Source organism: Anabrus simplex, chromosome 1, assembly GCF_040414725.1.
Source record: "Anabrus simplex isolate iqAnaSimp1 chromosome 1, ASM4041472v1, whole genome shotgun sequence".
In the NCBI taxonomy this organism is placed as follows: domain Eukaryota; kingdom Metazoa; phylum Arthropoda; class Insecta; order Orthoptera; family Tettigoniidae; genus Anabrus; species Anabrus simplex.
This window is the reverse complement of record NC_090265.1, coordinates 1785125901-1785150194: the sequence shown is the minus strand read 5'-3', so window position 1 is coordinate 1785150194 and position 24294 is coordinate 1785125901.

Genomic DNA, 24294 nt, shown 5'->3' with positions numbered 1-24294 from the left:
ACTTACCAAGGTAAATGTTCAATAATTTTCCAATCTTTTTGCGATCATTTGAGAAAAGGCTAGAAAAACAACAGATAGGGAATCTGCCACCTGGGCGACTGCCCTAAATGCAGTTCAGTAGTGATTGATTGATTGATTGATTGATTGATTGATTGATTGATTGATTGATTGATTGATTGATTGATTGATTGATTGATGGATGGATGGATGGATGGATGGATGGATGGATGGATGGATGGATGGATGGATGGATGGATGGATGGATGGATGGATGGATGGATGGATTGATTGATTGATTGATTGATTGATTGATTGATTGATTGATTGATTGATTGATTGATTGATTGATTGATTGATTGATTGATTGATTGATTGATTGATTGATTGATTGATTGATTGATTGATTGATTGATTGATTGATTGATTGATAAGAAGTTAACCTGCTGACTAGCCGAGATATCATTTTTAATGTGTCGTCAGTTATCGCATGACGGGCACAATACTTATCTAATGAGGAGTATTTTTCTCGAAGAACAGAACGACTTAACATTCTGTATGGACTTGTATTATATGTAGCCTAAAATTTGTGTGTGATGTGAATTACATAAGCACGAATTCTATGTATGTTATACTTCCTCACAATAATATAACAAAAACATTTAATACATTAAATTGCTTTAATAATTTTGATCGTAGTTAGAGCTTTACGTGAAGTAATATGAGGACGAAATATGGGGAATATGAAACGAAAAATTTCCAACATACGACTGCCCACCACTCGCTGCGGTACCAAAACCTCGAATGTAACAATTCTCTTCCTGTCCATAAATTCCCAGAGGAGGTGGCGGTGGCGGTGATAGTTCTTTTAACAGAAGTAAAACTAGGTAGCCATCCTCTCTTTCCCTAAGCCTGATCACGCCTCCCAACCACATATGGATATGCAGTCCGTCAGAACGATTTTCGTTGTGTTCATTTTCCTATGCTCGAGTGTAAAGGAAAATTAACCTTAAAAAAGACATTCCTACAGGACGGTAACGGAAGGCTAATTCTCCTTCACACACGCTACGTCCCATCCTGTTTCCCGCACTAGCCTGCTCTCTCAGCCTGGCACATAACGGGCTGCGTCTGGACGATCCTATTCCGCAATGGGGCAGGGCAGACACAGGACCTGCCTTCCCGCGCTGACCTGTAGCATGCGTTGATAAACGGGTAATTTTCATTACGGAGTTAAGGTGGTAAATTCATGGTCCGTATACCGAAATACCTTGTCTTTCGCGGTCGGTTTAAGGGAGATAGCTGTTCTTGCATAATTAAATTGAGAGATTTCAATGAAAATATTTCATAGTTTATTTTGCCACGATGTACATTATTTGGCACACATACAGGATAACGCTAGAATTAACATAAATACTATTATGACGTGAGTTAGACTAGGTCTTCGTCTAACCGTTGAGGATGGTTTGGTCTCCATAGAATGATCCTGAGTATACTGGTCCAATGGTGTTGTCCTTGGGCCTCACGACCAGAATATCTTCAGATCGTCGAGCTAGGATGAAAACAATTATATTTAGTGCTTTATCTAAAGAAAATCTAAACTACGGGTGATGTATAGGAATGAGACATGCACTTCTTATTTAGGTTTACTTTCAAAGAACAATAATGTCCGATGGTGTGCACGTCTATACTGATAATGGATAGCAAACTAAACTTACGGCAACAACCACAGGAAGTTACTTTACGAGTGAGATGTTTCGAAGTACAGTACGGGGCCAAATTAGTTATTTTAAATTAAATGATTTTTACACGTTACATCTTGCATACAGTCCGTACAACAGTTCGTCAACAAGTGCGGCCAAATGATAAATATCGAAGGAAATTCAGAAAATCAACACTCAAGAGGAAATTTGAACCAATTACATAATCCGTCAGTCAGCGAAACGATCAACCAGTCAAATAACAGTGAGCAGAAAGTTGTTACTGAAGCGTGAAGTTATTTTCCGTAAATATCTCAGTGTGAAAAGAAGTCAGATTAGTATGAAATAAATTATATTTATGATCAGCCTAATGTTTACCAATCATATTTTTATGTCATCCAGATAGAGAATCACTAAATTTATAAATTGCTAAACTGCTAAATTGCTAAATGATGTATGCAAAATTTCCAAATACATACAAAAAGAGGAAACAAATTGGGCAAGACAGTTACTGAACATAGTCTTAAGGAAAAGGTATGAAATTTGATGAAACAAATGAACTCCATCGATGTACAGACCTGATGGGCCTTGGCTTACCAAGCAACCACCTCTCAGCGATTTCAAGGTGACACACGGACATTGCGGTGAATCCTCCCGACCATTTGTTTAAGATTTGTAGGCCTGGTTCAGCCATCTCACCATCAGATGGCTCGTCAACTGTAATCACGGAGGCTGAGTGGACCTCCAAACAATCCTCAGGTCCAGGCAAATGTCCTTGACCTGACCGGGAATCGAACCTGGCGACTCCTGGTGAGAGGCTGCCATCTTTTCTCTAGACCACGGGGCCGGCATAATTTGGTTAATAAGTTGTAAAACAACTCGTTAACACAGAAATAAGAATGACTGCAAAACTGCGGGCGAAACGTTTTTATGATGATGTTCACCAAAAATAGAGACAATGGGATCCATTATAGTACACTACACGGACCGAGTCGCCATTACGACAGGTCCCTGATGTCTTACTTGCCTATAACTTACAAAAATGACATTTTATGGCACCGGTCTTTACCAAGACCGTCAAAACTACGGCACTCGCGCCACGTTAGAATGTTAAATTAGTAGTATTTCTAGTAATATTTTCATTCCATGGACTTGCTAGTTTCACTCTTGTTGTTGTTATTATAAGTATTACAGTAAAATTTTGAAATAATTAAGGTAGGTATTTATTTGTATATGACAGTGTTGGAATGCTCAAGTTCAACCTAGAGCAGGGCCTCTCAAACGCGAAAAATCTCACGCGTGCAAATCGAGGCGAAGAGCTCCGTGCACTGTGCATCGGTTCCACCACCGAGACATTGTCAGAAGGAAATACATAAACGATGATTGTTTCTGGAAGACGTCCTGGGAGTCGAGGATTGTAAAATGTTACGCAGGAAATATCTGGACCAATTTGTTGTACGAAAAATAATATCTCTATAGGGAAAGCTTCAAGTTCATGGTTTCTTCTTGTAAATGATGTTAAAATTGCAGTCATCAAATCATGCACTGGAAGACGGACTCGCGAAGACCTTCAGGTGCTGAATATTGAAAGGCTGAAATCCTCGTTAAGTCATTTATATGACCAATTATAGCTCCTAATGAGAGCTTATTAATTAAAAATAATCATACTGCTCATAATAAAATGTAAATGGTAAAAAAATGGAAAAAGAATCCACAGTATTAGATTTGCTGATGACATTTCCACAGGAGCACAATCTGTGAAGGAATTAAATAGAATGTTTACAGTTCTGTGTCATAGACTGAAATATTACTAACTTAAAATCAATAGTAAGAAAACCAAAATGTTAGTTGTGAGCAAAGGTAGCAGGAAAGTTAATACAAACACAGTAATAGGAAATTCCAAAATAGAACAAGTGCAACATTTCTGTTACTTAGGAAGGATCATCACTGAAGACAACAGATACACCAATGAAATCAAAAGAAGAATATGTATTGCCAAAACGGCTTTTCAAATAAAAATAAGTCTTTTAAGAAATACATATATTAGATTTAAAACAAGAAAGGATTTTATAAAATCCTTTGTCTGGCGTGTACAACTTTATGGTTGTGAAAGCTGGACTTTTGGAAAAAAGGAAAGAGATTCATAGGAAGCAAATGAAACGTGTATTTGGAGGAAAATGTCGAGGGCATGTTGGGTTAATAAAAAAGACGAAACGAGATGTTCTAAAGGAAATCAATGAACAACGGCGACTTATAAAGGACATGGGTCATATCCTGAGACACGATGACGTCCTAGTGATGTCTTTGAAGGAAAATTCTAGGTAAGGAAGGGAGAGGAAGCCCAAGGAAGTCTTGATGGGATGTCTAAACTACAACGAAGGGAAGTGAACGGCCAGATTGATAGGAGAATGGTAGCAGCGACAAGGCTTAGCCTTTCGTGTATCATTATGATGACAAATACGGATCGCCGTCGTCTAGTCCACTTCCTCGGCTGTCGTCCTCGGAGGATCGGGTTCAGTTCCAGGTTTTGTCAGAAGTTTTAAGATTTGCAGGAGGGCTGATGTGTGGTTTTAAAATGTAATCTGAACTCCATAGCCATCAACCTGTGACAAGGAAAGAAGTTCCTCCGCTTCGGTGGATAACTCGTTAATAAATTGGTTTATGGGTCCAAGGTTCGATTCCTGACTGGGTTGTGGTTTTTTGTATTGTTTGGTTAATAACTCTCGCATTTCGAGTGGTCTTGTGTTCTGCCTTCTTCTTTTTCTGCCGGGCTGAGCGGCTCAGCCGGTTGAGGCGCTGGCCTTCTGACCCCAACTTGGCAGGTTCGATCCTGGCTCTGTCCGGTGGTATTTGAAGGTGCTCAAATACGTCAGCCTCGTGTCGGTAGATATACTTGCACGTAAAAGAACTCCTGCGGGACTAAATTCCGCCACCTCGGCGTCTTCGAAAACCGTAAAAGTAGTTGGAGGGACTTAAAGCAAATAACATTATTATTACTTCTTCTTCTTCTACCACTCCTCCCACTTCTGTGGGGTCGTGGGTGAGAACTGCGTCGCACAAGCTAATTTGGTCCTATTTTACGGCCGGATGCCCTTCCTGACGCAACCCTATATGGAGGGATGTAATCACTAATGCGTGTATCTGTGGCGGTTGGTAGTGTGGTATGTTGTCTGAATATGAAGTGGAAACTTTTGAGACAAACACAAACGCCCAGTTCCCGGGTCAGAATAATTAATCAGACGCGACGAAAATTATATTATTATTATTTATTATATTTGCCTTTATTTGTAGTGGCGAAGTTAGGACTCATGGTCCTCTCTTACACTTAACCACACTTCATTAACATTGTACATCTGAGAGCAATATTCATAATCTTATCTTAAAACTACCATTACAAACTATGAAACAAAATAACATAAACTCTATAAGTATTCTTAGTCATGTCTTAAAACTATCGTTACAAATTAAAAGTTGAATGACACAAAATACCATAAGCACAGTACATCCATACACACATTCACTCTACCAGATTCATTCAGCCTGGCGGCACACATCGAGGAGATACTCACGGCAAGACAACTTGAAGGAATTTGAGGATTTTATAGCTCTAATGTTGTGGGATAGAGAATTCCATATTCTAGCTTCATTTGCAACAAAGGAACGGCTAAATGCTGCTGACCTGCTGAGAGGGAGAACAAGTGTACTACCGGAGCGTGTGTAATGCTGGTGGAAAGAGGATAGGAAATTGAGTTGTGAAGATAAGTAGTATGGGATATTCTCTTTTAATACTCGAAAGATTAATTTCTGCTAGTGGCTTTACGTCGCACCGACACAGATAGGCCTAGGAGTTGGAAGGAAGCGGCCGTGGCCTTAATTAAGGTACAGCTCCAGCATTTGCCTGGTGTGAAAATGGGAAACCACGGAAAACCATCTTCAGGGCTGCCGATAGTGGGATTCGAACCTACTATCTCCCGGATGCAAGCTCACAGCCGCGCGCCTCTACGTGCACGGCCAACCGAAAGATTAATACTGCCACGTGGAGGTTTCTATATTGTTCAAATTTTAGAAGGGAAAGTTGTCGATAATAAGGGGTAACATGAACATCATAGCGTAAGGGAAAGATAAATCTAATACATTAGTTCATAGCACGTTGTAATCGGTTTGGTTGTTCTCTCGTGGCATCAATTAGTACTACGTCACAGTAGGAAAATATAGGGAGATAAGAGTATTTATAAGCCTAATTCTCATGTTTAGTGGCAGCATATTCTGATGATATTTTAGTGGGTGAAGGGACGCATACACTTTTCTACAGATATTTGTAATGTGCTCTCCCCAGTTAAGATTCTCGTTTATAATTACACCAAGATTTCTTACCGAGTTTTCGTACGGAATAATTTTACCAGATAAAGTTAGTGGAGGAATGTTTTTGTTTTTTGCCGCACTGATTTTTTTCGTCTGCCCAAGAATAATAGCTTTAGATTTTGATGGATTAATTAAAATAAAGTTTTCATGAGCGTATGCATAGATATTTTTTAAGTCAGAGTTCATACAACCTATGGCTTGATTGATGTCTGAAATTTTGGAATGATAATAGATCTGTAGATCGTCAGCATACAAGTGGTATTTACACTGGAGCCGTGTCGATATATCGTTAATATAGATAACAAAGAGAAGTGGTCCAAGTACAGAGCCTTGTATTACTCCTGAATATTTCATTACCCATTCGGATGACCTATTCTGAAGAATTATGCGTTGTTTTTGTTCCGTAAGATATGAGAGAAAGAATTCTAGAGCTGTCTGTCCAAGGTGAAGCGATTTCAATTTAGCAACCAGTACTTCTATATTTACTGTGTCAAAAGCGCTGCTAAAATCAAGAAGTGTAAGTAACGTCAGCTGCCTTTCGTCCATAGCACGTCTCATATCGTCTGTAACTTTCAGCAGGGCAGTGGCCGTACTGTGTCCCTTTTTGAAACCCGATTGTAAAGGGTCAAGTAGTTTGTATTGATTTAAATAGTCGGTTAATTGCACGTGTACTAAGCGTTCAAGAGGCTTGGAGAGAGATGAAAATATGCAAACAGGTCGATAATCTGTTATAAGTACAGGTGAGGAAGTTTTGGGAACATAATTTATAATGGCATTTTTCCACATTTTTGGAGAGAGGCCACTTGTGAGGCACGTGTTGTATATATGAGTAATGGCGGGAAGAATAATGTCAATGATGTGTTGTATTATGAGTATGGGTATTTCATCAGGTCCTACAGCAGATGATGTGATTGATAATACCTCGCGTTTCACGTCAATCTCTGTGACTTCGCGAAATTAAATGAATGGCCCATTTGGTGGTGGCTGGTTCAGAAGAGATTTTATAGTCTGTGATATTGTGTGTATTTCCGGTTTAATTTTTATTTCAGAAAAATGAGCATTCAATCTCTCCAGAGAGATGTCTGGATTACATGGCTGGGGAAAAGCTTTCCCAATTCCAATGGAACGAAGTTGTTTCCAAGTGTTTGACACATTTAAATTTCCTGCCAGGTGATTGTAAAAAGAAAATTTCTCATTTCGAATTATTACTTTAATTCTATTACGAAGTGTCCGATACTGTCCAAGCGCACTGGAAGAGTGTGTGCGTCTGTAGAGCCGGTGTAACGCGTCACGGTGAGACATCATTTGTTTAATGTCATCGGTCAGCCATGGAGAAGGAGGTCGGGAGACTTTGGCCGTACGCTTAGGTGCATGTTTATCAAGAAGACCAAGTATAAGTGAACTTAAAGTTTCAACTTTCTTATCGATACCGTTTATATTTTTTACGTCATCCCAAGGACTATTCAAGGCCTCAACTCTCAGATGATCTAAGTTTATATGTTTAACGTCCCTGAATGTGATATATCTGGACTTATACTTCGGTACTTTGAGCGAGTAAGACAAGTATATTATGTCATGTGTCGATATGCTAGGGGTAGGAATTTGTCCATGTGATACTATTTTCTGTGGGTTGTTAGTGACCATTAAGTCAATTAGTTTATGTGCAGATGAGGTACGATTTGTCGGTTTTAGTGGAAGTATTGTCATGTCACACGTCTGGAAAATACTTAAGAGTTGCTTTGTATCTCCAGCCTGTTCCAGTAAATTAGTATTGAAATCTCCAAATATTAAAATATGTTCATGAGCAGGTGATAGTCTCTGCAGGATGTCTTCAATGTCTGAGAGGTGACCTACCCGTGGTGGCCGATAAACAACTCCTATTAGGGCTTTAACTGTTGTCACAGTGATCTCGGCAAAAATGAACTCAGGTCTCGGGTCAGCACAGTAGGCAGATGTGCATACCATTTTACATTTAATATCATCTCTACAGTACAAGGCTACTCCTCCACCTCTTTTATCTATTCGGTCATGCCTGTAAATATTATAGCCTGTTATGTGTACCATACTACTAGGGATAGTTGCGCGTAACCAGCTCTCACTGATACAAGCTACGTGTACATTGCTGTTTTCAAGGAGAGTTGTTAGCTCCTCATGGTGAGCAGGTAGGGATTGAGAATTTAAATTAATGCAGTTCAATGAACGTGCGTTGGCCTGAAATACTTTCACCAATGAGCTCTGGCAGCGGGGTGTCTCCGTTCCCGGATAGGAGAGGTTAGGGGTAGGGGGGCAATCAGGTCCACAGCTGGCAGTAGTTATAACAGTACTCATCACACAAAGCAGAATACCAAGAACACATGCTTCTTACCTGCGTATTTCCTCTCATATGGCGCCGGGTTTTCATGCACTCAATCACATTCACACTCAATAATAAAACACCATAATACAAACTTAAACTAATCCACATTGTCGTTATTTCACACTGTTTCACCCCCTAGCTGCTTGAATAACATTGTTAAGGTTAGCTCGTGTGGTCACTTGAAATTTCTTCCCATCAGCGCTTAGAATAATGATACGTCCATCCTTAGTCCATACAGATTTCTGACCGAAGTGGTCACGCGCGGCGTTTCTCGTTGCTGTTAGCGATTCTGTTATCAGCATACCCGATCCCTTCAGCGATTTCTTTGCACGCCAGATACGGTCACGTTCGTGATATCGCATGAACTTTATTATGATGGGCCACGACCCGGACGGGAATCGAACGGTGGACCCTCTGAACAGAAGGTCTCAACACTGACAATTCAGCCAATGAGTAGGACTTAGAATTCTCCTAAGGAGGGCCCCTTCCATACAGACGCGCAAGTAGGTCATGGGCTCGGTCATGAAAAACCTGCACAAGGCCTTTCCCAAAGCCGTACGCCATTAAAAAGCATTAACCGTTGTCTCAAATATAAGACGTTACTTAGATCGATACTTTTATGGTCCAAATTTTGAACATAATATTCTGTGTTTTTGCCATGGTAAAGAAATAAACAGTGGTAAATTTTACGTATCACGAAGTCTTTGGGCGTCCGGCCTCGAATGTCATTGTTCCACGACTCGCTGCAACAGTCGTAATCGTTGTCGGACAGATTTATCTTCTGTGACGGGTTAGAAGAGTCTTAATCGTTTAAGGAGTAGTTTTACTTCTGCGATTCTTTACAAGAATCCCGGACTGATGAGTCAGGGGAAAATGCGAGTTTATATAGCAGAGAAAGTTAGCGTGTGGAAGATACTGGAAGTGTCACGAGGTATAGATTGGCAGGTGTGACGTGGCGATGTGACGTAACATACGGCCCAGAACAAGTTGATGCTTGCCAGTACAGCAGCTGATGCCGAGAGGAGATGGCCGGGAGAACCCGTGAACAAGGTGCGTCCGTATATGAGTGTGTCGTAGACAGTAGTAGCACGAGAGTGGACATTACAATCTCTTTAAAAAATTCGAAACTACTAATCCTCCTATCAACATCTGCACAATAATTCTGACTCGTGGCATGAGAAGTTGTGTTCAAATTACTCCGAAATTCACGGATACATTGGCCTCTACTACGTGAACGTAAGGGGTATGGGGAATTGTGGATATACTCTATTCTACACTCATGTTCATAAACAGAACTCCTTGAAGGACTAGAGATAGGAGGTTCATATTCACAGTACATGTTATTAGTATATACTGCAGAAACGACTAGCATTTCAGTTACATAGGTTCAGCATGTGTCTTGTTGCCTAGTAGGAACTGGATCCTCCATGGGCACTGATAACTTGTTCCATGCGCGATGGCATCGACGCGTATAAGGCGCGAATGGTATCCTGTGGTTTAGCCTTCCATGCTGTATTCCCCTGGTTCCACAGTTCATCTCTGGTGGTTGGCATTGGGTTACAGCGCCGCAACCGTCATTTCATCATATTCGACACATTTTCGATTGGCGACAAGTCCGGTGATCTGGCGGGCCAACATCCTGTGACAACAAGAAGGCACGTGTTCGTGCAGCACAGCTGAAATATAGCGTCTGGGGTACCGTGCAGAAAGGGTATGGCTACGGGTCATTCACGTGGGTCAAACTGGTCACACTTCAACTGTGATTTGTGGTTTTACCCAATAGCACCCCACACTATAGGGCGTTGTTGAGTTGGCGCTGTATGTCCTGTGCGAATGCAGTGAATGTGATACCTCTACCCCTGTCTGCAGCGAACCAAAATGCGGCTATCATTTTCAAACAAGCAGAACCTCGGTTTGTCCGAAAACACTATCTGCTGCCTCTCCGTCCCACACTTGCAGCAATTTCCCGGATGAATGCATCACGTTCTCTCACGCCAATAATGCGCCCTATTTCAAACTCACTCATTTGACGGTACGGTTCTCGAATACGTCTCTGAGGCATACTGCACGTCTGCTCAAGTCACACTGATCCGTTACCTTCGGTTTATAGCGACAACGAGAGCCGCAGGTGCTTTTTTCCAGTCAGTGGTTGTGCTCCGAGATATCGATGTGGAGCTTGAATCTGATGGCCGATATGGTTCAAATGCTAACCATTTCTTTACAGCATATTAATGCACATGTCCTGTGAATATGAACTTCCTATCTCTTGTCTTTCAAGGTGTTATGGTTTCCACGAGCATGAGTCTACATTTAAATAATGACACTGCTATGATCCGTACCGTTATGAATCTCTTGCTGTCCATAAAATGAACCTGAGTATGCTGGCCCAATCACGTTGTCAACAGGTCTCACGACAAGGATATCTTCAGATCTTCGGCTTGGGCCATTGTAAATGGTTTGGTCACCATAGAATGCGTCTGCGTATGGAGGTCCAATCACATTGTTGTGAGGTCTCACAATCAGAATATCTTGAAGTCGTCCTGAAACATGAAATTTCAAACTAACTTAAGTACATCATTTATATCTTTGTTCTGCATTCGCAAAATGCAGAAAAGTTTAGATAGATAGATAGATAGATAGATAGATAGATAGATAGATAGATAGATAGATAGATAGATAGATAGATAAAGCCTTTATTTTAACATTCCTTGACTACATCATACGGATACTTAATACTGGATGAATGTGTGATTGTAATATTGTAGAAATATATAATAATACAATATGTTCGGGAAAAATAGGGCCTTATAATCTAAATATCGGCGCTGCTTTTCTTCTTTCAAACCAGATTACCATGCCTTCAAATATCTCAATCTAATGTCAGTGTAATGGGGTTATATTATGACAGATTGTGTGATCACGTAAAAATAACGAAAGTAGAAATACGTACCCAACAATGGATTCAAATATAGGGTGGATCACTTCGAAGCAGGTAAGACTGTATATCCATAGTTAATTGAGTGAACAAACTACGGATTGTTTTACATTTGTGTTAAGAAATCGGGAAGAATCGTACAACCAAATAACCAAGAAAGCAAGCAAGAGAGAATTATGTACGTGACAATTAACTTTAACCCGAGATGAATAGACATGACAAGAAACTAACGTAAACTATGTGTTTTCAACACGTAAACATTCAGTGAGTTTTTCCTAAGATAAAAAATGCAATCCCACGGAATACAGCAAAGAACCAATCGAAGAGACCAGCGCAAGATAGAGACAGCTCCACTTTTGGTTAATTTCTAATTTTTTGCGGAAAGCTGTTATTTAAAAAAGCTCTATTTTCCGGTTCATGAACTGTACTGCTCCACAGATTTGGTGCGTCATCATGTAAAAGGAGCTGTGAAAGTTGTTTTAACTGTTCCAGCCGGAGCATGAAGGAAGGTTTTGTGTCTCCTGCACATTTTATCATTTTGGAGCTGTCTACTCATTTTTAAATATTCCTTCATTGTGATCTCTCGAAACAGATAAGTGTTTATGTACCAGTACCGACGAAGTGTCTCATCCTGGAGAAGCAGGCATTGTTTTGATTCAAGCCACTCAACTCTATAAAATTCTCAGTTAAAGCTTTGATGAAGAAATTGTTTAGTATGAGATTTTTAACTTTGGAATGAATAATGACATAATCAACTATTGCGAACACCATTCGTAGGTTTATATAGATGTATAATTTAAAAAATGAACAACAACAACCAGAAGTGTACTTACGTGTATTGTGAATGGTTTGTCCTCCATAGTAAGATTCTCCGTACGCAGGTCCAATTACATTCTTCTCTGGTTCGTAGACCAAGATATCCTGTGCTCTTCTTGCATTGTGAATGGTTTGTCCCCCAAAGTAAGAATCTCCGTACGCAGGTCCAATTACATTCTTTACTGGTTCGAATACCGTAATGTCAGACGCTCGGGCTAGAAAGAAAGAACAAGTGTTTTAAATCACTTCCGTAGGTATTCATAATAAAACGTTCCAACTAATTGCTTGAAAACCAACACACACAGACATATACGAATATCTACTTAAATTAAATGAACTTTCAGTATTGGCACAAGTTGGCACCAATAATTTGAAATTATGTGAGTCTTCGTGGTATGAAATATTCAGTGAAGGATCCTTTGTATTCCACTTAACTCTGACATTATATCAAGATTCGCGCAATTGACACCTGCTATCTTGAAAGCAATAAAAATTAACTCAAATGTTCATAAGTATATTTAGATTCGATTTACTTCTTCGTTTACCTTTACTTTTGCTATATCCACAAACATGAATATCGCAACTAATGAGTGGATAATTATTTTATCTGAGACTGCAGAAGATCTCGAGAAGCTGCTGAATGGTATGGATGAAGTCTTGGGTAAGGAGTACAAGATGAAAATAAATAAGTCGAAAACAAATGTAATGGAGTGCAGTCGAACGAAGGCAGGTGATGCAGGAAATATTAGATTAGGAAATGAAGTCTTAAAGAAACTAGATGAATATTGTTACTTGGGTAGTAAAATAACAAACGATGGCAGAAGTAAGGAGGACATAAAATGCAGACTAGCACAAGAAAGGAAGAGCTTTCTTAAGAAAAGATTTTTGCTCACTTCAAACATTGCTATAGGAATTAGAAAGATGTTTTTGAATACTTTCGTGTGGAGCGAGGCATTGTATGGAAGTGAAACATGGACGATAACTAGCTCAGAAAGAAAGAGAATAGAAGCTTTCGAAATGTGGTGTTACAGAAAAATGCTGAAGGTAAGATGGATATATCGAAACACGAATGAAGAGATACTGAATCGAATTGGTGAGAGGAGATCGATTTGGCTAAATTTGACAAGAAGAAAACATAGATTGATAGGACACATCTTAAGACACCCAGGACTTGTTCAGTTGTTTTTTTAAGGAAGTGTAGGTCGTAAGAACAGTAGGGGTAGCCCAAGGTTTGAATATGACAAGCAGATTAGAGCAAATGTAGGATGCAGTAGTTATGTACAGATGAAAAGGTTAGCACATTATAGGGTGGCGTGGAGAGCTGCATCAAATCAGTCCATGGACTGATGGCTCAAACAACAACAACAATTCGACCCTTTAATACACAGCCTAACTACAATGTGATAACAATTCATTTCTTTCACATTTATTCTTAATAATAATAATAATAATAATAATAATAATAATAATAATATTAATAATAATAATAATGTTATTTGCTTTACGTCCCACTAACTACTTTTTGAGGTCTTCGGAGACGCCGAGGTGCCTGAATGTAGTCCCGCAGGATTTCTTTTACGTGCCAGTAAATCTACCGACACAGGGCTGTGGTATTTGAGCACCTTCAAATACCACCGGACTGTGCCAGGATCGAACCTACCAAGTTGGGGTTAGAAGGCCAGCGCCTTAACCGTCTGAGCCACTCAGCCCTGCACACATTTATTCTTATAAACCCCGTGTATTCACTAATGTTCAGGTTTTACGTTTTTAATATTCCGCCAATGAAATATGTTCATGAACACAGACCAAGAAATCACTCTTTGATCTATGATCCGTAGCTGTGAATGACTTGACTGAAGTTATACCTTCCTTGGGATTAGATTTTTTGATAATAAATATTCCGTGTGACTAGTTATTTCTAGCCTGTGCCTCCTTTGTAAGGCGTAAATCCCCCTCCCCACCATACCCACGCACACTGCCCAAATAACACAACAGGCTGTCACTGCTGTGGTTCTAAAAATTGTTTCACTAATGTAAATGAATGATTACAGAAAATGGTAGCGTTCTACTTCTATGATTTATTAGCTAAATATTCAATCTACACATGAACGTACAGGCATACCGAGATCAGCTCTTACATTCATAGTACAGGACACAATTTGCGCTCTCTCCCTCTTACTTACCACTGTTCTTTCACATTAGTTCTGTCACTAGCACTTCAGGCTCTTCAATCACTCAGTTACTCCGTCACGTCCACCTGCACACGTCAGTCAAGCAGTTCAGGACAGTATCCGTTGTCCACACACTGAGGAAGAACTCCGCTCACAGCCTCATGCTGAAATCCGACGTTTTCTTCCACGCTGCACCAGAACACACGAGCAGCTGGCCACAGAAACACAACCCATAACGACACTCATACAGGACGGGTCCTCAGCTCGACTCAAAAGACTGTCCCACTCAACTCAGGCTGACACTCACACTCGGCCTCTAACTGGTAACTCAGCTGTAACGATGCATCTCAACCACTGAGCTCACACTGAACTCGACTCAACTACTCGGACTTACTGAACTGAACCCGTGACTGTAGTACTCTTCGCTCTCCTTGCCTCACTGGTTGAGCTCACACTGAACTGAACTTGACTCCCAGGTCGCTCCTGCCTTATATTCAACGTGGTGGCCCTTCGAGATATTTAGATCAAAGAACCCTGTATAAACCTCCGGATATATAAACCTCACAGTCCGCGGGCCTCGTAGTTTCTGGACCCCTCGAAGCCTCTAGTGACGTAGCGGCCAATGACGGTCACTGTAGCAGGCTCTGACCAACGCGTTCCAGCTCAGCTTGACTGTACAGCGGGTAGGGAAACTCCGACACTTCGACGGCACACGGGGCGGGGTCACAATGGACCGCTCCTCCTCCAGCCCCGCTCTAAAAATCAGCGAACATAACACAGTAATGTCGTTTTCGATGTGACGTTGTCGTATGAGAGAAGAAAAATTCTTGCATGACTACCAAATCAAAACATGTACATTCATTACATTATCTTCAAGATAATTTTTTGTATTTACGTAATAACTATTGAAATATCGACATACTTGAGAAATCAATAAATGTAGCGTACAGTAAATATTTTCAATGCAGCCGTACATTTCAAGTACCTTCTTTAAGTATGTTCAACCATCAGTGTTAGCCCTCTTCTACGAAATCTTCTGAAATTCATTCCCGTTCCATTCCAGCTCAGAAGTACCACATACTTTTCAATACGGTACGTAAATTTGCTGACGTCAGGGACCAATCCTGAAGTCGCTTTATATATTATGTCCAGTGAAGAATAGAAAGTAATATTGCCGATTATGAATTCGCGATGCTAGATTCCTGAGATTAAGTGAAAGGTTAATGTTTCTCTTGTTATAGATTATAATTCAGGTGAAAGTGCTGGAGCTTTCATTAATACCACTTAACTTTATCTAATGTTAGCTTGTCTCTGTTACGAACAAGTGAAGACGAGATAATCGCATGATGTTCTGTAAACAGATGTAACTCACATGACGTTATGCTAGCGTTGCTACAACGAAATGGTGCCAGCGTTATCGTTTGGACAGCGGAAAATAATTTTAAAATGGTATTGGAAAACCGAGAGTGTTGTTGAAGTTCAACTACAATGTAGACGCGTGTGCAGAACATAACCGTCAAAGCGAGTGACATCTGCACGCATTCGAGACAAATTTGAGACTCATGGTACCACATGTGATGTTCACAACGGAAGATCTGGGAGACTTCGCGCAGCAACAGGCGCCGCATCCTCGGCTACGCTTTTGAAACGCTTTGAGCACTCACCGCAGAAATCTACAAAGCAATGAAATGAAATGTCGTATGGCTTTTAGTGCCGGGATATCCCAGGACGGGTTCGGCTCGCCAGGTCTTTCTATTTGACTCCCGTAGGCGACCTGCGCGTCGTGATGAGGATGAAATGATGATGAAGACAACACATACACCCAGCCCTCGTGCCATTGGAATTAACCAATTAAGGTTAAAATCCCCGACCCGGCCGGGAATCGAACCCAGGACCCTCAGAACCGAAGGCCAGTACGCTGACCGTTCAGCCAACGAGTCGGACTACAAAGCGATGATCGCGTGAGACAGGGAATGGCAGAACCAGCGTATACCGTATTATTAAAGCAGCAAAGTGGGAAATTTTCATCCCAAGACTTTGGCATGCATTAAATGAAGATGAGCCTGATCGGAGAATGCTGTGCTGTGGGTGGTCTCAGAACATGGTGCAAGAGGATGTGGCCTTCGTAATGAAAGTTGTTTGGTCCGATAAGGCACAATTTAAGTTTAACGGAACTGTTAACTGACATAACTGCGTCTACTGGTGTGCAAACAGTCCATATGATTTTGTGGAAAAGGTTGTTAATTTATGTAAATTGTGGGTTGTCATCTAGAGATCTAATTGGACCATTCCTTTTTGAAGGAATAGTAACTGGCCAAGTGTACCTCAACGTGATACGCACATCCGTCTTACCCGCCATTCGCAGAATTTATGGAGATGAGCAATTTTACTTCCAGCAGGATGGGGCACCACCACATTACCACCGAGATGTCCATGAGAACTTTGATTTTAACCTTCCAGGACACTCGATGGGACGAAGAGTTTCCATCGCGTTCTTGTACCTAACTCTGTTGGACTTCCATCTATGGGGAACACTTAAGGATGTTGTATACTGTTGTATACTGGCAAAAATGAGTGCAATTGGACTAGACAAAAGAGTGACTGAATGGGTTGCTATATTTCTAGAAAATAGATCTCAGAGAGTTAGAGTAGGTGAAGCTTTGTCTGACCCTGTAATAGTTGAGAGGGGAGTTCCTCAGGGCAGTGTTATCGGACCTTTATATTTTCTTATATATATAAATGATATGAGTAAAGGAGTGGAATCGGAGGTAAGGCTTTTTGCTGATGATGTTATTCTCTATAGAGTGATAAATAAGTTACAAGATTTTGAGCAACTGCAACGTGACCTCGAAAATATTGTGAGATGGACAGCAGGCAATGGTATGTTGATAAACGGGGCTAAAAGTCAGGTTGTGAGTTTTACAAATAGGAAAAGTCCTCTCAGTTTTAATTACTGCGTTGATGGAGTGAAAGTTCCTTTTGGGGATCATTGTAAGTATCTAGGTGTTAATATAAGGAAAGATCTTCACTGGGGTAATCACATAAATGGGATTGTAAATAAAGGGTACCGATCTCTGCACATGGTTATGAGGGTGTTTAGGGGTTGCAGTAAGGATGTAAAGGAGAGTGCATATAAGTCTCTGGTAAGACCCCAACTAGAGTATGGTTCCAGTGTATGGGACCCTCACCAGGATTACCTGATTCAAGAACTGGAAAATATCCAAAGAAAAGCAGCTCGATTTGTTCTGGGTGATTTCCGACAAAAGAGTAGCGTTACAAAAATGTTGCAATATTTGGGTTGGGAAGAATTGAGAGAAAGAAGAAGAGCTGCTCGACTAAGTGGTATGTTCCGAGCTGTCAGCGGAGAGATGGCGTGGAATGACATTAGTAGACGAATAGGTTTGAATGGCGTCTATAAAAGTAGGAAAGATCACAATATGAAGATAAAGTTGGAATTCAAGAGGACAAACTGGGGCAAATATTCATTTATAGGAAGGGGAGTTAGGGATTGGAATAACTTACCAAGGGAGATGTTCAATAAATTTCCAATTTCTTTGAAATCATTTCAGAAAAGGCTAGGAAAGCAACAGATAGGGAATCTGCCACCTGGGCGACTGCCCTAAATGCAGATCAGTATTGATTGATTGATATACCGTAGAAAACCAACTAAACTGGCAGCACATCGGGAATAAATTGAAACGACAGGTGCTTCAATTGCTGAGGACACTTTAGCAAACATTGCGCGATCCGTAACGTACTCAGAAGTGTTTTGGCATCATTGGTGGACATTTTGAGCTACTCTTGTAACTAGAAAAGTGGTAAAGTCGAAGATGATTAGTTGCTCATCATTTTCTGTTTGTGTGAATTCATCTTCGTTATGTTAACAGAGTTTTTTCTTTGCTTGAAATGTGTTTACATTATATTGGCACCCTCTGTATGTTCGGCCGGCCCCGTGGTGTAGGGGTAGCGTGCCTGACTCTTACACGGAGGCCCCGGGTTCGATTCCCGGCCAGGTCAGTGATTTCTACCTGGTCCTGAGGGCTGGTTCGAGGTCCACTCAGCCTACGTGATTAGAATTGAGGAGCTATCTGACGGTGAGATAGCGGTCCCGGCCTAGAAAGCCAAGAATAACGGCCGAGAGGATTCGTCGTGCTGACCACACGACACCTCGTAATCTGCAGGCCTTCAGGCTGAGCAGCGGTCGCTTGGTAGGCCAAAGCCCTTCAAGGGCTGTAGTGCCGTGGGGGAGCTGTATGTTCGGCATGACTGATACCGAACTGGTAGGAAGGATCTCAGTGCCCATTTATCTTACTGTCACACAACATACAGCCTTTCTTTTGTTTATTTTCTCTTTTCCTGGTGCTTTAACATCAATTCATCCTTCAAGACAATCCGGTAAGTAATGAAAGCAGGTTGGTTTTCTCTCCATTTTACACTTCTTCCTTCCATTGTGTGTATGTCTGCCCACATAGTCCGGTCCCGCTCTCAGCTTAGCGGACAGCTTGTATCTCAGGGTACTAGAGGTTCCGGCAGTTTGCAAATATGATGTGGGATCGAGAATGAGATGATATGAAAATACTTTCCGGGCGGACGCCAACTTCAGTTGAGGAGCCAATTGAGATGAAATGAGTGGTTGTGAATGAAACTGGGTAAGGGGCTGGAAGGAATCGGCTGTGGCATATGAATAGGATCTGTCCTGGCCTGGACTTGAAAATGTCAAATTACAGCAAACCAACGGTGGTGTTCGAATTCACGCGCCTCCCGATCGCTGAGTTTGACGCGTTAACAATTATGGCCACTGAGCTCGGCCTACTTCTCCTTTCTTCCTTCTTATACCTTAAATAAATACATAAATGCAATTATCATTACAATCTCTTAAATCATACACATTTTATCGAAATCTTCAGTTTAGTCAGGAACTGTTTTAAAGGAATGAGTATGAAGTCTAATATTTTTGTCATTTATATGAAGATGGTGCATTGGTTGTGTTTTCTTCCATAAAAATGTAGAAATATGATTCTATCAGAAAACATTAATATATATTAGTCCACTGGAAAAGAAGCAGCAATCCAGAATGGAGTGAGGCAAAGGTGAAGTTTATCCCCTCTCCTTTTCTACGTTTACATACAACAGGCAGTAAAGGAAATCAAAGAGGAATTTGGAAAGGAAATTACAAGCCAAAGAGAGGAAATCAAAACCAAAACCAAGGATTTGTCGATGATATTGTTATTTTATCTGAGAATGCAGAAGATCTCAGGAAGTTGCTGAATGGTATGGACGAAGTCTTGGATAAAGAGTATAAGTTGAACATAAGTAAGTCCAAATCAAAAGGAATGGTGTGCAGTCGAACATAGTCAGGTGACGCTGGTAATATTAGATTAAGAAATTCTTAAAGGAAGTAGATGAATATTGTTCATTGGGTTGTAAAATAACGAACGGTGACAGAAGTAAGGAGGACATAAAAGGTAGACTAGCACAAGCAAGGGGGAGCTTTCTTAAGAAAAGAGATTTGCTCATTTCAAACATTGATATAGGAATTAGGAAGATGTTTCTGAAGACATTCATCTGGGGCCTGGCATTGTATGGAAGTGAAACGTGGACGATAAGTAGCTCAGATAGAAAGAGAATAGAAGCTTCTGAAATGTGGTGTTTGAGGAGAGTGCTGAAGGTGAGATGGATAAATCGAATCACTAATTAAGAAATACTGAATCGAATTGGTGAGAGGATATCGATTTGGTTAAATTTGACGAGAACAAGGGATTGAATGATAGGACACAACTTAAGACACCCAGGACTTGTTCAGTTAGTTTTTGAAGGAAGTGTAGGTGGTAAGAACGGTAGGGGTAGACCAGGGCATGCATATGAAAAACAGATTAGAGCAGATCTAAGATGCGAATGTTACGTAGAAATGAATAGCACAGGATACGGTGGCATGGAGAGCTTCATCAAACCAATCTATGGACTGATGACTCAATGAATAACAGAATATTAGTCTACCTTGAGGACATAGCACGGTACTGGTAGGTCCAGCATTCTAATTATATTTCAAGTATGGATTATATATATATATATTATCAAGGAACAACATCTTTGATGATATCCTTCTATTTAGAATTTGATGAATTGTAGTGAAACGTTCCACCGTGCAATGTAGGCATACATCATTTAATTTGCTCTAGATTTTAGTCCATATTGAACGTCATCTTGAAGTATGATGTACAGAAAGAGGCTAATGTTGTGATGCAGGTAGTTAATCGTTGCCCTGCAGTTCCCAACCTAGTGGTGGTGATTTCGAGTAAGGTTATTGACATCTGAGGATGTTTAAATGCGAATGCTTCGCGTTGCTTATTTACAATGCGTTGCGAACTTCCGAAAGAGTCTTCGTAGTCTCTTAAAATCTGTAGGAATTGATCAATCTATTCGTAAATAACGTTACTATTTGTGAAGTCTGAACATTTCTTGAAATTCATATATACATGTGATACTGAAAGAGAGAACAAGCTTTTTGTCGATTTATTGCAGCTATATTTTCTCAAATATATTATTTGATGAAAAAGTCACAAACTGGAACTAACTTAAGATTTACAAAATTTTATTATGAATAGAAGTTGATGACCATTGCAGTGGCATAGCTTTAAATAAGTTTTTATGTGTATATAAGATTCACAAAATATTCGGTGTTGGTATTTCAATTGTAGAAGCTGCATTATTTAATCATACTAAACTCACCTTGAACGTAGTCTAACAGAGAAAATGGGGGTGACATTACGTCACTATTATGTTTTATTGTGGGTATGATTTATAAGTCAATTGGTGATGGTCGCTATTTGAGTTCATAGGAAGGAGAAAGTATTCGAGGACTTCCTGAAATCAGAAGTATTCAATCAGCAATATGTAACGGTAGTTGGATATAAAGACAACGTCCTGATAAAGGAGGCGACTAAAACTGGCCAAAATGTGAAATTTACCTCTGATAATAGAGACATTTATATAAAGATACAAAATTTGAAAGCTAGAAAGTCAGCTGGGATTGATAACATTTCTGGGGATATATTAAAGGCTATGCGTTGGGATACTGAAATACTTATTTGATTTTGTTTACATGAAGGAGCGATGCCTAATGAATGGAGAGCAGCAAAAGTATCCCCGATGTACAAGGGAAAGGGAGACAAACATAAAGCTGATAATAAAACGCTAGTCACCTTGACATATGTAGATTGTTAGGTTTAGGAAAGCATTCTTTCTGATTATATTAGACACGTTTACAATATTAGTAACTGGTTTGATAGAAGGCAGTTTGAGTTTAGGAAGAGTTATTCCATTGAAGCTCAACTTGTAGGTTTCCAGCAAGGTATAACAGATATCTTAGATTCAAGAAATTAAATGGACTGTATCGCTGTTGACCTATCGAAGGTTTCTGGTAGGGTAGATCATGCGGGACTACTGGCAAAAATAAGTGCAATTGGACTAGAAACAAGAGTGGTTGAACGGGTGGCTACAATTCCAGAAAATAGAACTCAGAGAATTAGAGTAGGTGAAGCGTTACCTGATCCCGTAGTTGTTAAGACGGGGTCATGCAGGGCAATATTATTGAATATTTAAATTTTCTTATATAAGTAAATTATATGAGTAAACACAGAGATAAAATATAAGGTTAATTGTGGATGATGTTATACTGTGTAGAGTAGTAAATAAGTTGCAGGAATGTGAGCAACTGCAGAGGAATTAAACAATTTTGTGAGATGGACACCAGAGAACAGTATGATTGAAGATGGGATGAAAAGTTAAGTTGTAAATTTCACCAAGAGGAGAAGTCCTCTCATTTCTAATTATTATGTTGATGGGGAAATAGTACCTCACGGGAGGCACTGTAAGTGTTAATATTAGAAATAATTAACGTTGTTGTTAAAAAAGTTACAGATCTCTTCACAAGCTTATAAGAGTATCTAAGGGTTGTAGTAAAGATGTAAAGGAGAGAACGTAGGTAGAGTTCGGTTCCAGTGTATGGGACCCTCACCAGGATTACTTGGTACGAGAACTGAAAAAAATCAAAGGAAAACAACACGTTTTTTCTGGGTGATTTCCGACAAAGGAGTCGTGTTGGGAAAATGTTGAAAACTTTGGGCTGGGAAGACTTGGCAGTAAGGAGACGAGATCCTCGACTATATCGTATTTTTCGATCTGACGGTAGAGAGTTCGCGTGGAATGACATAAGTTTACGAATAAGCTTGAGTGGAGCATTTAAAAATATAAATTAAGACAAAAATGGAATTCAAAAGGTGAAATTAGAGCAAATATTCATTCACAGGACTAGGAGTTAGGGTTTGGAATAAATTATCAAGGGAAATGTTAGAAAATATTCCCAGGTCTTTTAAATAGTTTAAGAAAGAGACACGACAGCAACTGATGGGTAATCTGACACCGGAGCGACAGTACTAACTGGATGATGATTGATATTGCATGGATGAGGAAAAGGGAAAACAACAGGAACGGGCAAACTAAAAATTCTACAGATCCCATCAAATGTGGGAGCACTCGTACCAAAAGTGAGTAGCATTAGCGATGAATTAGTGGCAAGGAAGGTGAAAATTTAAATCCCGGAGCTGATATTGTATTAAGCTTAATAAGGCTGCTCACATTCTCATCGGTTATGAACCCGTGTAACAAGGAATCACAGATTGCTAATCTTAAGTTCGTGTCGTAATGGTGAAGGACGCGATGTACCTAAAAATACCTATCTAATGTTGCGTACTTAACACGAAGGAGAGGCCATTTTAATTTGGATGAGAGAAGTGAATTTTGCGGGCCAAAACCCAGTGAATAGTATAGTACTTCACCAAAGTAACGTGTCATCATTAATGAAAATATTCCATTATGTAAATATTTTCAGTCGTAGTTAGAGCTGTAGGTCTATGTGGTGTAATTCGAGAATAATAATTGCTTGTTGGTAGAAAATACAGAAGAGTCCAAGAAATTGTATAGTCTACAAACTTCTATAGCAGTTATTTATTCAAATAATCAAAATCGAAATGAATTATGACAGAAAAGTGTATTATTTTGTTGTCTTTAATCAGGCCTACAGTAGTCAATGTGGTGACCATCAGGAGGGCAGAACTAAATGATGTAAGAACTTTTTCAAAGTCAACAACGCAAAACCACATTTGAGTGGTATTTCTAAGTGGAGAACTTTTACCGGTACGACGAAATGTGAAGAATATGAAACGAAAAGTGTTGTCTGATGAAGCTCAAATCAAATTAAACGCTACTCGATCAACATTATCGTGATTTATGGGCTCCATAAAATATCTTTACTATGTTCAACAATGTTAATATTGAGGGTTGTTTGCAAACATGAAGTTTCACAGAAGTCAAAAGTTGTCCAAACCAACGAACATAACCTAGTGTCAGTCCTATCCTCAAGCCCGTGCAAGTCAGGCGCTACGTCCCGCACTAGCCTGAGCTCTCAGCCTGACACATCCTACGTCTATATAGTAACGGACTGCGTCAGGACGATCCTATTCCACAATGGGAGTGGTTACACACGGGACCTGCCTTCCCGCGCTGACCTCTACCATGCGTTGAGTAAGCGGGTAATTTTCATTGCGGTTTAAAGTGGTAAATTCATGTTCCGTACGCCTGAATACACACGCGGTCGGTTTAAGGAAGAGAGGTGTTCTTGCTTAATTAACTTGACAGATTTCAAGGAAAACATTTCATACTTTATTTCAGCCCGCTGTACATTATTTGGCACACATACAGGATAACGCTAGAAGTAATATGTATTCGATTGAAATAACGTTTTAACGTGAGTTAGACTAGGTCTTGTTCTAACCGTTGTGGATGGCTTGGTCTCCGTAGACTGATCCTGAGTAAGCTGGTCCAATGGTGTTTTCCTTGGGCCTCACGACCAGAATATCTTCAGATCGTCGAGCTAGGATGAAAACAATTATATTTAGTGCT